Consider the following 13,610-nt stretch of genomic DNA (forward strand, 5'->3'; position numbering starts at 1 on the left):
TTCTTTCTTTTAACATTTTCTTCATGACCTGGAAGCCTGGGATGCAAACTCCATTAGAAATTCTAAATCATAGTCTTATGCACTCTCAACTCTCTTATAAATTTCCTTTTGATGGTGGAATCAGAGAAGGTCTTCAGAGCAGATAGCATTCAAAGAAGTCCTTCAATGGAAACAGATTAGAAACAGAGCAAAGAGAAAAAGAATGAACATGTTGTTGGGACAACAGGAAATCATGTGGAGTAGACACAGTCACAGAGTGAGAAAAAAATTCTGACCAGAGTGTTAGGAGCTAATTGTGTAATCAAGCCCCATAATGAGGACAAGAGTTTTGTTCTGTAGGCAACAAATTGTTATCATGGGTTTTAAAAAAAATTTTATTAAAAAGTAAGAACAAAAATTCATAACAAAGCAATAGAATAATGGTTAATACACCACAAATTGTTAACTTCAAAGTAATTACTCAGAGTACAAGAGGAGTTTTCTAAAAAATATTACCACAAGACTTCTTTTTTAATGAACTCAGAGAAACTAGTACTAAAACTATCTTGTATTTTTCCTTTGTCTTCCTTTCTTTTCCCCATTCTCCAACCCTAGTTTCTCTTTTCTTTTGAACAATTCCTTCCCATTTCACAATATTTATTGTGCAAATTGGAAAGACAACCTGGAGGGGTGGGAAAAAATTTTAGTCAAATGTCGCTCAAACAAAGGATTTATGTCTATAACAATAAAGAATTGAAAAAGATCAGACTTTGAGATGCAGCCCAAAAATGGGCATCTGAAATGAATACACACTTCTCAGTTGAAGAAACACAAACAGCAAGTAAATACATGAAAAAATATATGAAAAAATGTTCAACATCATTGTCATTCAAAAGATGCAAATTAAAACAATGCTTAGATTCCAACTCAGAAAGAAGATCCACAAAGAACCATCAATAACAAATGCTGAAGGGGATGTAGGTAGAAAGGAACCCTTTTATATTATTGCTGGGAGTGTAGATTGGTGCAACCACTGTGGAAATCAGTATGGTAATTTATTAAAACACCTAAGATTAGAGGTCCCATTCTACTCAGCTATTCTTCTTCTTCTTGGATACATTCCTAGAAGAATTAAAAACATCATACCACAGCAATGTGTATGCATACATGTTCAAAGAAATTCCAACTTGTAATAGCTAAATATTGGGAAAAAAACAAAATGCTCATCAACTGAGGAGCATATAAAAAATAGATGTGGTCATTTTATGCAATGTAGTACTATTCAGTCATAAAAAGAATAAACGAGATAGCTATAGGTAAATAGGTGCAACTAGGGATCATATTTATAAGAGAAATAAATCAGATTCACATGTGTAAACATCATATTGTTTCCTTGGCATGAGAAGCTGAAAGAGAAGATATGGGTTTTTGAGCAAAGAAACGATGGGATTATATCTGTATTTTAGACCAAGTGTTCAACCAGACATGCATGGGGTGGCTGGCAGCCAGGAGTGACTGCCACAGGAGGCCACCTCTGGAGATGGCTGCAAGATTCTACTTAAGAGGTATGAAAGCATTGGGAACAGCACGTGGTACACATGAGATGAGGTGCTGGGCGCCAAGTCAGATGGCAAATAGAAGTAAGACTCGGGGAGCCAGTTGGCTATAGAGATGATAAGAAAAGATGGAAATGATGAATTCTAGAGTTATTGTAATTTTAGAACACACAAAAGTTGCAAAAACTAGCATAAAAGACTCCATATAGGTCCTCATTCAGATTCCTTAGACACCACACTTTACCACCTTTGCTGTCTGTGCTTCTCTTCCTTTCCCTATCTCTGGCTCCCTCTCCTCTATTTCACACATTACTTTTTCTTAAAAATGGTCTTTGAAGTGGGTTTGTAACCAATATAGGAATCCAAGTAGCCAAATTGATAAATTTTGGGATTTTATTAGCTGAACTCAGCCACCACTCACGTGGACCCCTGTTTCAAAGTCAAAACAAGTGGCTCCAAACTGGAGAGTTACAGGATGCTTAAAGCAGAAAACCACAAAAAGACATCCTATTGGAAACAATTTAGCTAGAATCTTACATTAATTTTGGTTGACACTTGTATCCTGCTTCTTTATTAATTTCTCTCTTATGGGTGCATCTCATTCTGTTTTTCTCATGGGGCTTTTACCCTGAGTAATTTTTCATTCTTCTGGGTCAAATACAGCACACGAGTCAAATACAGGATACAAAATGGTGTCAGTTATGCCAAACTACAACAGTCTTGACTCTAAAGTCTAAAGATGAAAAAAATTCTGAGCTTTGAGCTATTGAGAAACTTGCTCCAAAAGTAATCAGAGGCATGAATACGCAAGAAGCAAATGAGGCTGAGTGTAGGGCCCTAAGTACAGAGGGAGGAAAGAGATCCCCAGTGGATCTCTTTCCTTGCAGTCTCTTTCCTTGCAATCAGCCCTGCAAATCATTTTCTCTTACTCACCTCACCAGTGAGTGGCCCTTCTGATCAGATGATTCCCTTTCCTGAAAAGTATAAAGTACGGTCCTCAAGGACTAGTCAGAGTAGCAACTGAAATGGAGGATATGCAACGGTCTCACTAACTGCCAGATGCATTGTGGTAAGCAGATGCTACAGTTGGTCAACCCAGACATAAACATAAATATTAATCTGAACATTAGTTCTCTGTCGAGTTCAGACCCTTCCATTAATTAATTAATTCATTTATTCATTCAACAAATACTTATTGAGGACTTTATATGTCAAACAGTAGTCTACATACTGGAAATTCAGCAGTGAATTAAACAAAACCCCTTGCTTTCACAAGACTTACATGATAGTGTGGAGAAAAATAAAATAAATATGTATCTTGGGATATTAAAGGTGTGAAGAATAAGTTAGCTGGGCAAAAAGTAGTCACAGACCAAGTTTGAAAGAGTAGCTTTGACTAGGTGGTCAAGAAAAGGTTTCTCTGATAAAATGGTACTTGAGCACAAACCCACTGAAATGAGAGGATATCAGCACTCCACAAGGAAAGCTTTCCAGCAGGAGAAAGAGAGAACTAAGTCCTGAATGGGAGGAAGCATGTGTAGTGGACCCAGTCTATTTCCAAAGATACTTACTACACTGGGAACATGCCTGAAACATTTACTAAAACAATGAAACAAAGAATTATGGCTAACAAGCCAAGAGAGGAGTTTAAACGGAATGTAGAAAATACTGAAATAGTTCTAAAGTAGGTAGGCTAAGAGAAAAAGAATAACAAAACAAATTGCACAAATAAAAAATCAATAGTAAGATGCTAAACTCAAACATAACTACTTTGATAATTGTCATCTTAAGTATCTTAAATATAAAGTATTTAAGATTGCATTTGCTGGTGGTGCAGCTCGGTTATAGAACATACGATTGGCATGCGCAAAGCACTAGATTAAGTCCCTGGAACCATGAAAGAAAGATAAAAAGGGAAACAAGGAAGGAAGGAAGGAAGAAATGGAGGAAGAGGGAGGGAGGGAGAGAGGGAGGGAGGCAGGGAGAGAGGGAGGGAGGGAGTGTTATGGATTAAGAACTAGTGATCAACTTAATGTCAGCTGGATTATTATATCAGCATGGTACTGAGCATAGATCCTCCACCTGAGGAAAGTTGCCAGCATAGAGACATGGAGAAGGAGAAGGAGGACATTAAGATGTTAATGCGTTGAGGCGTTGAGGCATTGTGGGTTCTCCTACGAGCTGCTTTTTGAGTCACTGGTACTCCTGGAGAAGCTTTGGTCCTCACATGGAGCATTGCTTCCTGGCTCTGGAGGGGAAGACGTGCCACTTAGTCTCCAGGATGAGCTCCTCACACTGGCTTCCTGGCAGGTATTCAAATGTGCTTGTCGTAGGAGGAGCTCAGGGCCTCCGAGTCACTGAGGGTGGCTGTGGTACCTTTCAGGACAGCCCTGGTCTTTGTCATGAGTGTGACTTCTGGCCTCCAGCATAGAACCCTCCTCCCACCAGAATAGCTCCTTCACCCTGCTGGCATGGACAGTCTGGCTTCCACCACCGACCTTCGGGCCTTCCCGGCCTGGATCCGTAGAAGAGCCTGCTGTGAGTCCTTCTTGTGGGCTCTGGACCTCCATTTCAACTGGTGGGAGACATTGTCATGAGCCCTAGGTTTTCATCTGGACTCATGTGGGACATTGCTGTGGAATTTAGGCCCTTGACTAAATATTGTTTTTGATGTTGCAGATAGATTTCCTGCATTTTCTTGTGTTAACTCCCAGTGACCATTATAAAATAATATTACAGACTCCATGTCCTGATTCTAATTGTTGTCTGCACAACCCCTGACTACAACAGGTAGGAAGGGAGAAAGAGGGGGGGAGGAAGAAGGAGAGAGAGGAGTAAGGGGAGGGAGGGGGAGGGATGGAGGAGGGGGAGGGAGAGGGAGGGAGTGTCTTAATTACTTTCGCATTGCTGAGACAATATACGCAACAGCAATAAGTTAAAGAAAGAAAGGTTTGTTTTGGTTCACAGTTCGTAAAGGTTTCAGTCCATAGTCCACTGGATGGCAGAGGGACTTGGCAAAGGAGAAAAGTTCATAACAAGTCAGGCAGAAAGCAGAGGGGAAGGCCCTGGGCTGGCTGTTCCTGATCTAAGATACATATGCTCCAAGCAAAATGTTTTTTAAATTTGAAGTTCCAGTCTAACTGAATATCTATCCTGTGTATTTGTTTGCTACATCTCCCAACTCTACACCCAGATGATATTTTCATTATTTTGGTGCTGGTAGAAGTGATTATTTTATCACAACAAATAGATGCCTATCGGACAGTGGTTAGTCATGAGATTTTCGGAAACAACAATGTATGCAAAACTCAAACACTGACTTACACTTAATGATTTCAGGGTAGATGATTGTCTTAGAGTGGAAAAAGAGTAAGGCTTATTTTGTTGAATAGACTATGGGTTTCTTTAATAGCAAAGGAAGTTTATGAACATATATGATTTTCCTTTGAAACTAAAGAGAAAAGTAGATGTCAGAAGACAAGTGGTTCTCTGTGAGCCAGAGTGGGAATGGGTACTGTGTTGATCACTGAGTATTCTTGCCTAGAGAAATACAAGTATTACATATGTGCAACTTTAATACATGTTTTGAGTGCATTTAGGAAGAATATATTCTATTGTTTTGCCATAGCGCATTCTATAAATGTCAATAAGGTCATTTGTTGCTAATTTTGAAATTTACCGTGTACTTGATAATTTTTCCTCTACTAATGCTAATGGCTACGAGAGAGGAGAATTAAAATATCTACTTATACTGTGGATTTTTATATTTCTTCCTGCAATTGTGTATTTTGATGCTATCCTATTAGGGACCTAAAAATTTACTATTTCTGTGTTGCCTCAAAGAACTGCTTCCTTATCCTTATGAAATGATCTAACTTTTGAAATAGTCTTTTCTGTGGAACCTGCTTTGTCTGACATTAATGTAGCCACAATTTTCTCCTCCCTCTCTGTTATTACTTATGTCCCCCTGAACCCTCATGTGCTTATCGGTGGGGGTTTGGAGAGTTGACTGGATCATGGGTATGATACTGGATTAGTCCACTGATGGGTTTATAGCTGAGTGTCATTTCAGGAGGGGAGGCTAGGGAGGAAGATAAGAGTTACTGTGGGCACGGCCAGGAACTGTGCACAACACTTTGCCTCCCTTGATCCCTCTCCGCTTCCTGCCTGACATGTCATGAACTGTTTCCCTCTGCCATGCCCCTAAGCCATGCCTCCCTGCCACAGAGCCAGCTGACTATGGACTGAAACCTTTGCAGACTGTGAACCAAAATAAACCTAAGGAGCGCAAGCTACATTTCATGCATGCACAATTCACAACAGGAATCAGATGCAACTATTCATCTGACTGGCAGTAGAGCTAGGAGAGTAAAGAGAGAAATGGGGAAGGGCTATAAACACAGATAGCAGATTCCCTCACTCACATCCTGCTGCATGGCCCCATCCTAATAGGTGAGGTATGCTTCATCTGTTCTTTGACGTGGTCTCCATATCTTCCTATGTGAAATCTAGTTTAGGCCTTTAAGTGTTTTATGAAAAACTAATCTGGAAACAAGCTTCCTCTCCTTTTCTATGGGAAAATTGCTTTTCACAAAACTGGTCCCTGGAACCACTGTTTCAGATCAACTAGGAAGAAGAGGTAAGCTGGTAAATTCTTGTAGAGAAGAACAAGGTCATAGTAGTTATATGTGGTGGAGAAGTGAATAACAATGGGATTGGAAACAAACCAAAAGGACAGAAGGAAATGATAAGAATCAGACTCGGGGAACGTGCATTTAGCACTGGAATAGCCCATCATCTTCCCCAGGCAATGGCCCTTGGCTGTCAGCACGACCCATAGTCAGCCAGCACGCAGCTCTTCAAGCACAAGCTACAATGCTGTACTACAATGCTGTCTTGATCTTTCTTAACCTATCTATATGTAATTAAAAATATATCGCTGTTTTATGGCTATATACTGCTCTGACTTTCAAAGTGAATGCTTTACTGTGTAATCACATACCAAAGGCTCTTCAGCCAAAGATACAAACTTTATTCATAAAATCATTCCTTCAAGTAACCACTCTGCATGGATTAAATCGGAGGTAGGGGAAGGAAAGGACAAAAGAGGAGAGTGAGAGAGATGAAATATGAATAAAACTGCTTTTCTCAGTAATGAAACTTGTAGTTACAGGAAGCAAAGAAAATGGATACACTTTAAGAATTCCTCCAGGCTAAGGCACTAGTTATTTTTATATTTTCAACCTCTAATTTGATATCTGCCTTATAAGAAGAATAAAATCATATAATCTTAGAGTAGTAGTGGGCTCATATAGGACCGAGCACACTCTATTAACTACAGCAACAGCCTACAAGATAAAGACATCAAAATATCATTCGCTTCCCTGTCTTCAGACAAGACTATTCCTACATCTCCCAGGCCAAAGAGAATCGAATTCTAACTTGGGAGAAGGAACAAAAAAACTGTTAGAGGAATGAGATTGTATATCTTCTTTGCCAAATTATTTTAGTCTTTCCTGCCAAAACAGGCAGGGAGTTCTTTTACATACCTCACCCCAATCACTCCCATTATAGTTCAAGTTGACATCCTGTGAGATCTATTAATATATTCCATGGAGACAAAGGCCAGCTGGCTACTATCTTCTGGGCAGGCCTCATTTAAGCACTGAAAAATTCTGACCAAATAACTCCACTGCCCTTCTTCCAAATACAATAATTTCAGATATTATAACCTTTATTAGCAAGTCCTATTTTCTAAGCCTTTGTTCACTTTTAATCATTAGTTACAGCACCACATAAAGATCAGTAAATAAACCCTTTGAAAAAGTAGAAAACTCAAATAATTCATTCCAGCAAATGAAATGCTAATACTGTTGCTATGCAGCAATGCTAGGTTCATTAGATGCCTTTGCCCAGCGTACCATCTGCAGATCCCTTGTTTCGATCCTACCAGCCTTGCAACATTTTGTAGGGTAGAATGTGTCATAAGCCATTTATTTTGACTATATATACCGAATCACATCTTTGTTTTCAGTAAGATGAAGTAAAGCTTGTCACACATGGACTAGTAGCTCTTAATGAGGATTACATTCTTTATGATTATTTTTTAACATTTTCCTAAGAGAGGCATTTTCAATTTGAGCAATTGTTTAATTAATGATTCTAAACAGTCTAATGATATGAAACACAAATAGTGTTTAGTACGAATTCTAAACAATCACAACTGTTATTCTCAGCCAAATGGGCTAAATTTTCATTCTGTGAGGCATGTTAATGAAACCACTTCATATGAGCTTTGACAACTCTGGAAAATTAGTAAACTAAAGCAAGTAAGTTTGTCCCTGCAGAGTCTTCTTACTCTCTGTTCTTTCCTCTCTTCCAACCCACAGCAGTATCTCGAAGCATTCCTGCCCCTCTGGTGTCAGAACTTTCCAAAATTCACAATAAGTCCCATCACCCCATCACTGCCTTAGGACTAACACGATGCTCTCTGAACAGAGATCTAAATATTTGCCAAACTCCACCACTCCTACAGTCTAGCTCCCTAAGACTCTCTTATTCAGGAAGTTGAATAGTTTAATAAATTCACTTGTTCTAGTGACTAGTAGATCATTTATGGGAAACTATATCTTAGATAAAAGTTTTAATTGGAGTATCCTTTGATCATTAATAGACAAATTGGGCTAAATTTCTTTCTCATCCATCTCAAAAATCCACAAAACCAAGCACATTTGCATTTGTCCATAGCTGCATCACATGCTACAGATACAGTCTCACCTACAAACAGGTAAGTTTCCTCTTCATTCTTCTGGATGTAACATATTGTTGATTCATTACCATTGAAACCACAATCAATGGCACCATAATTTATATCTGAGCAATGATTATTTAATACATGAAAGGCACAGTCCAGCTGTTTTTTATTTAGGAACAGTAGACAGCACTTCAGCACCCTGCATAGGGTCCATTGTAAGCAGCAAAAGCTGCCCAAAAGAGCACAAAAAGGTGAAAAGATTGGTCCACTCCGTGAAAAGGACACTCTTGTTACAGTCTGAGGGATGAATTAAGAAGGTAGAGTATTACCTATTACAACATCAGCTGAAAATGTACACATTGGACAACTCACATCTTTTCTTGCTCCAAATATGACTACCAATGACCAAAGAATCTTTAAAGCATACATTTGGAGGTTATCAATAAATTTTAGTAAGTAGGAAAATTTGTAAACATGGAATGTGAAAACAGTGGAATTGACTACCTTATCCTCACTGTTTGGATGAAGAAACAGAAACAGATGGAGAAAATAATTTGTTGAAGTTAGCATAGCTAGAAACAAAAAGGAGAAGTCAATCTCCAAGCCTTTCTGGATGTAAATCCTAGACATAAACTCTTATGCCGCAATGTTTTCCACAAGACATTCACCATAATCAAAAACGTTGTATTGTATGGCATCTCTGCTTGGTCTTGGTGGACAGCAAAACAAGTATTGAGGACTCCAAGTATAATATATTCTACTACACTGACCTCCTCACTTACAGATTTATTTTATGCCCTTCCTTCGGAAGGGAAACCTGTCTCCTGTTCAGCTTAAACTTCTGGGAGTGTGTTCAGAAGTGGCAGTGCAATAGATCAAGAAGTCACAGACTTGATTTTTAAAACAGTTTCTCTCTACTTTCTACACTCTTGGCATCTTCTGCAAACCAGGAATTGCAATGCTTATCTCATAGTATTATCCTGCGGGATAAATGAGATGGCACATGTAAGAAGGACTTTCATTCAAAACAAGCGCTTGAAAGCTAATGTGCATTACTCTTCAAAATTTGTTCTTTAGCAGCCTCCTAGAAACTACTCTGTAAAGGAAGCTTCATCAGTTTGTTTCTATATGTGGGTTCTTAGGAATCAAAATCAAAAACAAACAGCTGTCACTTCTACCATCACTGTAGTCATTACAGCCATATTACCCTGTGAAAGTCTAGAGCTCAGCTTTAAGAGCAGCATATATATGTGATCCATATATAGTAGTTTAAGGGCAGAGATTCCAATATTCCATAGTCAAAGACAGCTGAAAACAAACTCAATCCGTCTTAGCATTAAAGTTAAGTCTGCCATGAACAGTTGCTTCTAAACTTCAACCACTTTAAAAAGCATTTGTGTTTTGATTTTCAATTCTAGTTCAGAAATCACTCCATCTGGTCTGGCCAATCAGAATGCACAAGAAATACTGAATTTAGTTTATTTTATTTATATATATAATACCAGAGGATGTGTTAATGTAAAAATGAACCAAGTTTTGAAATAATGCAGAGGAAAAGATGGAATAATTTTATGAACACTTCTCAAAACCCAGAAGGTTTGGATGAGATATGAACTTAAGCATTTTCAAAAGAAAGGTCACAATACCTTAAGATGATGCTGAAAAATTGTTACCTCTTGAAAGACAAAGTTAAAAATAGAATGTGATGCTATTTAAAAGTGTGAAATGAATAGACAAGGATAGACACCTTGCCTTCCCCCATCTTTCTTGTAATGCAAACAGCATGAGTAATAAAACTTGGATTCGAATCTGTACTCTTATTGATGGTGCCCAAGTTATGTTTTCCCATTTAGCCCATAGCTTTACCAATGAAACTGCTGAGAATAAACTTCACATCATAGGATAAAAATTAGAAAATGCACATGCTGCACGAGCAATTTCAATAAATCTTAAGTTATTATTTCTAAAATGAAGAATTCTTGGTAATTAAATATATATTTGAGATGAGTTTCTTTTTCAAACAACTTTAATTATTTATCCAAATTTTACTGACCTTCCTCTGCATGCTGGCATTGTGCTAAACCTGTGAGTCAGAAATCCTGGCTTTTGTGTCTGTGCTGGGGCAGAGCAGTTGGTAAAGAGGGAACAAGATAATATAAATGAATATTTTTTCAGAGATCTAGTAATCTTTTACTTTTCCTATGCGATGAATTTGACATATTAACAAAGACTATATTCCTATAATGATCACAAAAGGAAAACAATACTATTTTTTTCATAAAACCAACCCTTGATATTCAAGCTAGAAGTGATCACTTTATATTCTAAGTTTCTATACCTCTCACTCATTTAACAAGAATTTATGTAGCCATTTATTTTCACTTGATAAACCTTTATCAGAATTTTATTACAGGTGAAGCATAATATAGAGCCAAAGAAGAAGCCAGATACCTAATTTTAATCTTTGATCTCCCAGAATGAAAATATTCCACTGAGTAGGGATATCAGGATATAAATACAAATAAATGCTTTAATTTCATAAAGGTCTTAAGTAATTCCACAAAGCTACAAATATAAAATCACTTCGCAGCATGATTGAAGATGACATCTTAAAAGATGGTCCGTGTCGTGGTTTCTGTCTGGGTGTCTCCCAAACCCTCCTAGGGGCAGGCTTCTAGAATTTCTGATTTATTCATGGTCCAATACTGGGATTATGTGTGTGAGTGCCTCACCCACCCAAGGATGGGAGTAACCTACGTACAATATACGGGACAGAAGCTTTTCTCTCCTCACTCCTCCCCTTTTTGTCCCTGTTGTTTTGATGTTTTCCACTGCCATGAACGGTTGCCCTCTGTCTTGGAGCCACCTGATTACAACTGGAACCTCCACTAACTGTGAGCTAAATAAACCTTCCCTTCTTTAACTTTGGGCATTGAATATTTTGTCTCTGCTATGAGAGAAAAGTAACCAAAACAGTCTTATAGGATGGATGGAATCTCAATAAATAAACAAGAGGCAGAAAATGCAAGATTATGGTTCACCAGATTCTCCTTAGTACCACTGTGTAATTGTAGGTACTGATTTGCAGTCATATTGCCTCTTTCCTTCCAGCATCTTACCTCCTGCATAGACACAGTGACTGCATTAGTCTTCCCTACTGTCCCACATCACCTATCTTTAGGTACATGTTCCATGTGATTGATTTTTAAATCTGGATCAGATCATCAGTGGCCTCAGTACTTTGCAAGGCATGTAATGCATCTCGTACCCTGAAATTCATTCTTTCCTATGTGCATTTCAGGCAAGATGAGCCCAGATGAAAGTATACTTGAGATGCAGATCTAAACTGCTCTTCCAGGGATGGGTAAGCAACCCTACATACCTGTAGAGTGCGTTTACAGGAGTTACCCAGCTGTCCCCAAGTCACAAAGAACTTAGTTGCTCATCATGACATATCTGTGTCAGTATAGATTATGAGCATATTATAGATGTGATGTGTGCCTCCTTACAACTTCTGTTTTCATTGTGGCTTTCTCCTTCTCTTGAGTTTGACAAGATGTTTCAAGGGGATTTTATCATCGCTATGAAGGAGCTGAGTTCCTGGCTTACACAGAGACAAGAGTGCCCACCTTCCTTGTAAGAATTTGCTCAAAGAGTCAAAATCAAGCTCTGTTTCAAGGTTGTTTCATTTCTAAGTCAATATCCAGTCATGAAGTTACTATAGCACTGGATCAGCATATACCCTTGCATCTTTTTTTCTCACATGAATACAGTTTTTATGTTGTTAGAAAAGCTTATTACTGTGGGTTTTGGAAGAAAAAATAAATGCTTGGAGAACTAGGTCTGTTATTATTTTTTTAATGTATGAGTTGCAAACCCCCAGAAGGTATCTCAGTACAGAAAGCATGGTTCAGAATTTCAATGCAAGACACATTCACACCCTCACACAAGCTCCTCCATCTTCTCTGCAACTTCTTCACTGCACCTGGTGCAGTGGTTGCAATTTCAGTGCTGAGCTCCCACCAATGCAGTGTGGCTCATCCCAGGCCTCAGAAGCACCAGGACATATTTAGCTTCAAAAAAATGACAAGTTTGATAAGTGTTCAGACCAAGAAGTTTAATGCAAAACTTCATAATTATATCAGCAATGTCAAGAAGTTCTTCAGTATCAGGTAAAATATAGCAAATATAAACCAATATCAAAACACAAAGAGTACGTTGAATGTTTACAGAAGACTGTGAAGAATTCTTGCCACATCACGTGTAGATCATGTACCTATGAACTTGAAGTTTGTGAAAAATGTCAAAGAATGAAGACATTGTCATTCCATTTAATAAAGAACCAAAAAAAAGACTGAAAACATTGAAAATAATCAATGATCCAATCACAGAAGAAGCTGCAAAAGGAACAAAGAAAGTGATGATGACTTAGATTTTGATATTGACTTAGATGACATAGACGATAACCAAGTGGATTAAAGTAATATACATTAAAAGTCAGTCTAAGAATGTGAAATTTTGATCACGTTTTGCCTTTGATGGTGTCACTAAAAATACTGTGAACTCCCAATGAGAAAATCAGAAAAAGCTATAGAAAATAGGCAAAAGTCACATACAAACTATACATATTAGGCATGATAGTTACATGCTTGTAAAACTTTAATTCAGCATTGTCTTATAACAAAATTTTAAATAATGTATACTAGAATGCCCAGTGTGAGCCACACTGCATCAGATAAAAATGGAGTATCATACTCCAGTATGGTAATTAGAAAATGTATTACCTAATATCAAACTTAGTAAGATTCTGACTTGGAACTTATGTAAGAACTATCTAGGTCAGGCCTGGTGATGCACACCTGCAACCCCAACGCTGAGAAGGCAAAGCAGCAAGACCTCCAAGAGTTCCTGCCTAACCTGGGCTACAGAGTGAGTTCAAGGCCAGTCCAAAATACACAGCAAGATTCTATCTTAAAAAATGTTTTTTAAAAATAGCTAATGTAAAACTAGGAAACATTGTTATAATTAGCCTTTAAAATTATTTCATGGAAAATAACTTTTGAAGACTGATCTCAAATAAAAGGTCTACTAAACTAAAGCTCCCTTACTTATAAATATGCTTGTTATAAAATAAAAAGCTTATTCTTTAGAAATAATATAGAGAAAAAATATAAAATGGAAACATAGGCTTCATAAATAGAGAGGAAGAGCAATTAAAAGGAGGAGAGGGAAATGGGGAAAGAAAGAGAAACCAAGATATACCATGTAAAACAGACACAAACTCCCTTTGATGAATATGATTATTGTACCAATGGAATTGT

General features: G+C 37.8%; 1 pseudogene; it reads left to right on the forward strand.

The window, feature by feature from the left end:
- The first annotated feature begins 12,210 nt into the window (after positions 1 to 12,210).
- Positions 12,211 to 12,768, forward strand: LOC100725260 (uncharacterized protein C9orf85 homolog; annotated as a pseudogene).
- The last annotated feature ends 842 nt before the right edge of the window (positions 12,769 to 13,610 follow it).

The sequence above is a fragment of the Cavia porcellus genome, unplaced genomic scaffold, assembly GCF_034190915.1.
Source record: "Cavia porcellus strain 051 isolate PalLab524CR breed Dunkin Hartley unplaced genomic scaffold, mCavPor4.1 scaffold_27, whole genome shotgun sequence".
Classification (NCBI taxonomy): Eukaryota; Metazoa; Chordata; class Mammalia; order Rodentia; family Caviidae; genus Cavia; species Cavia porcellus.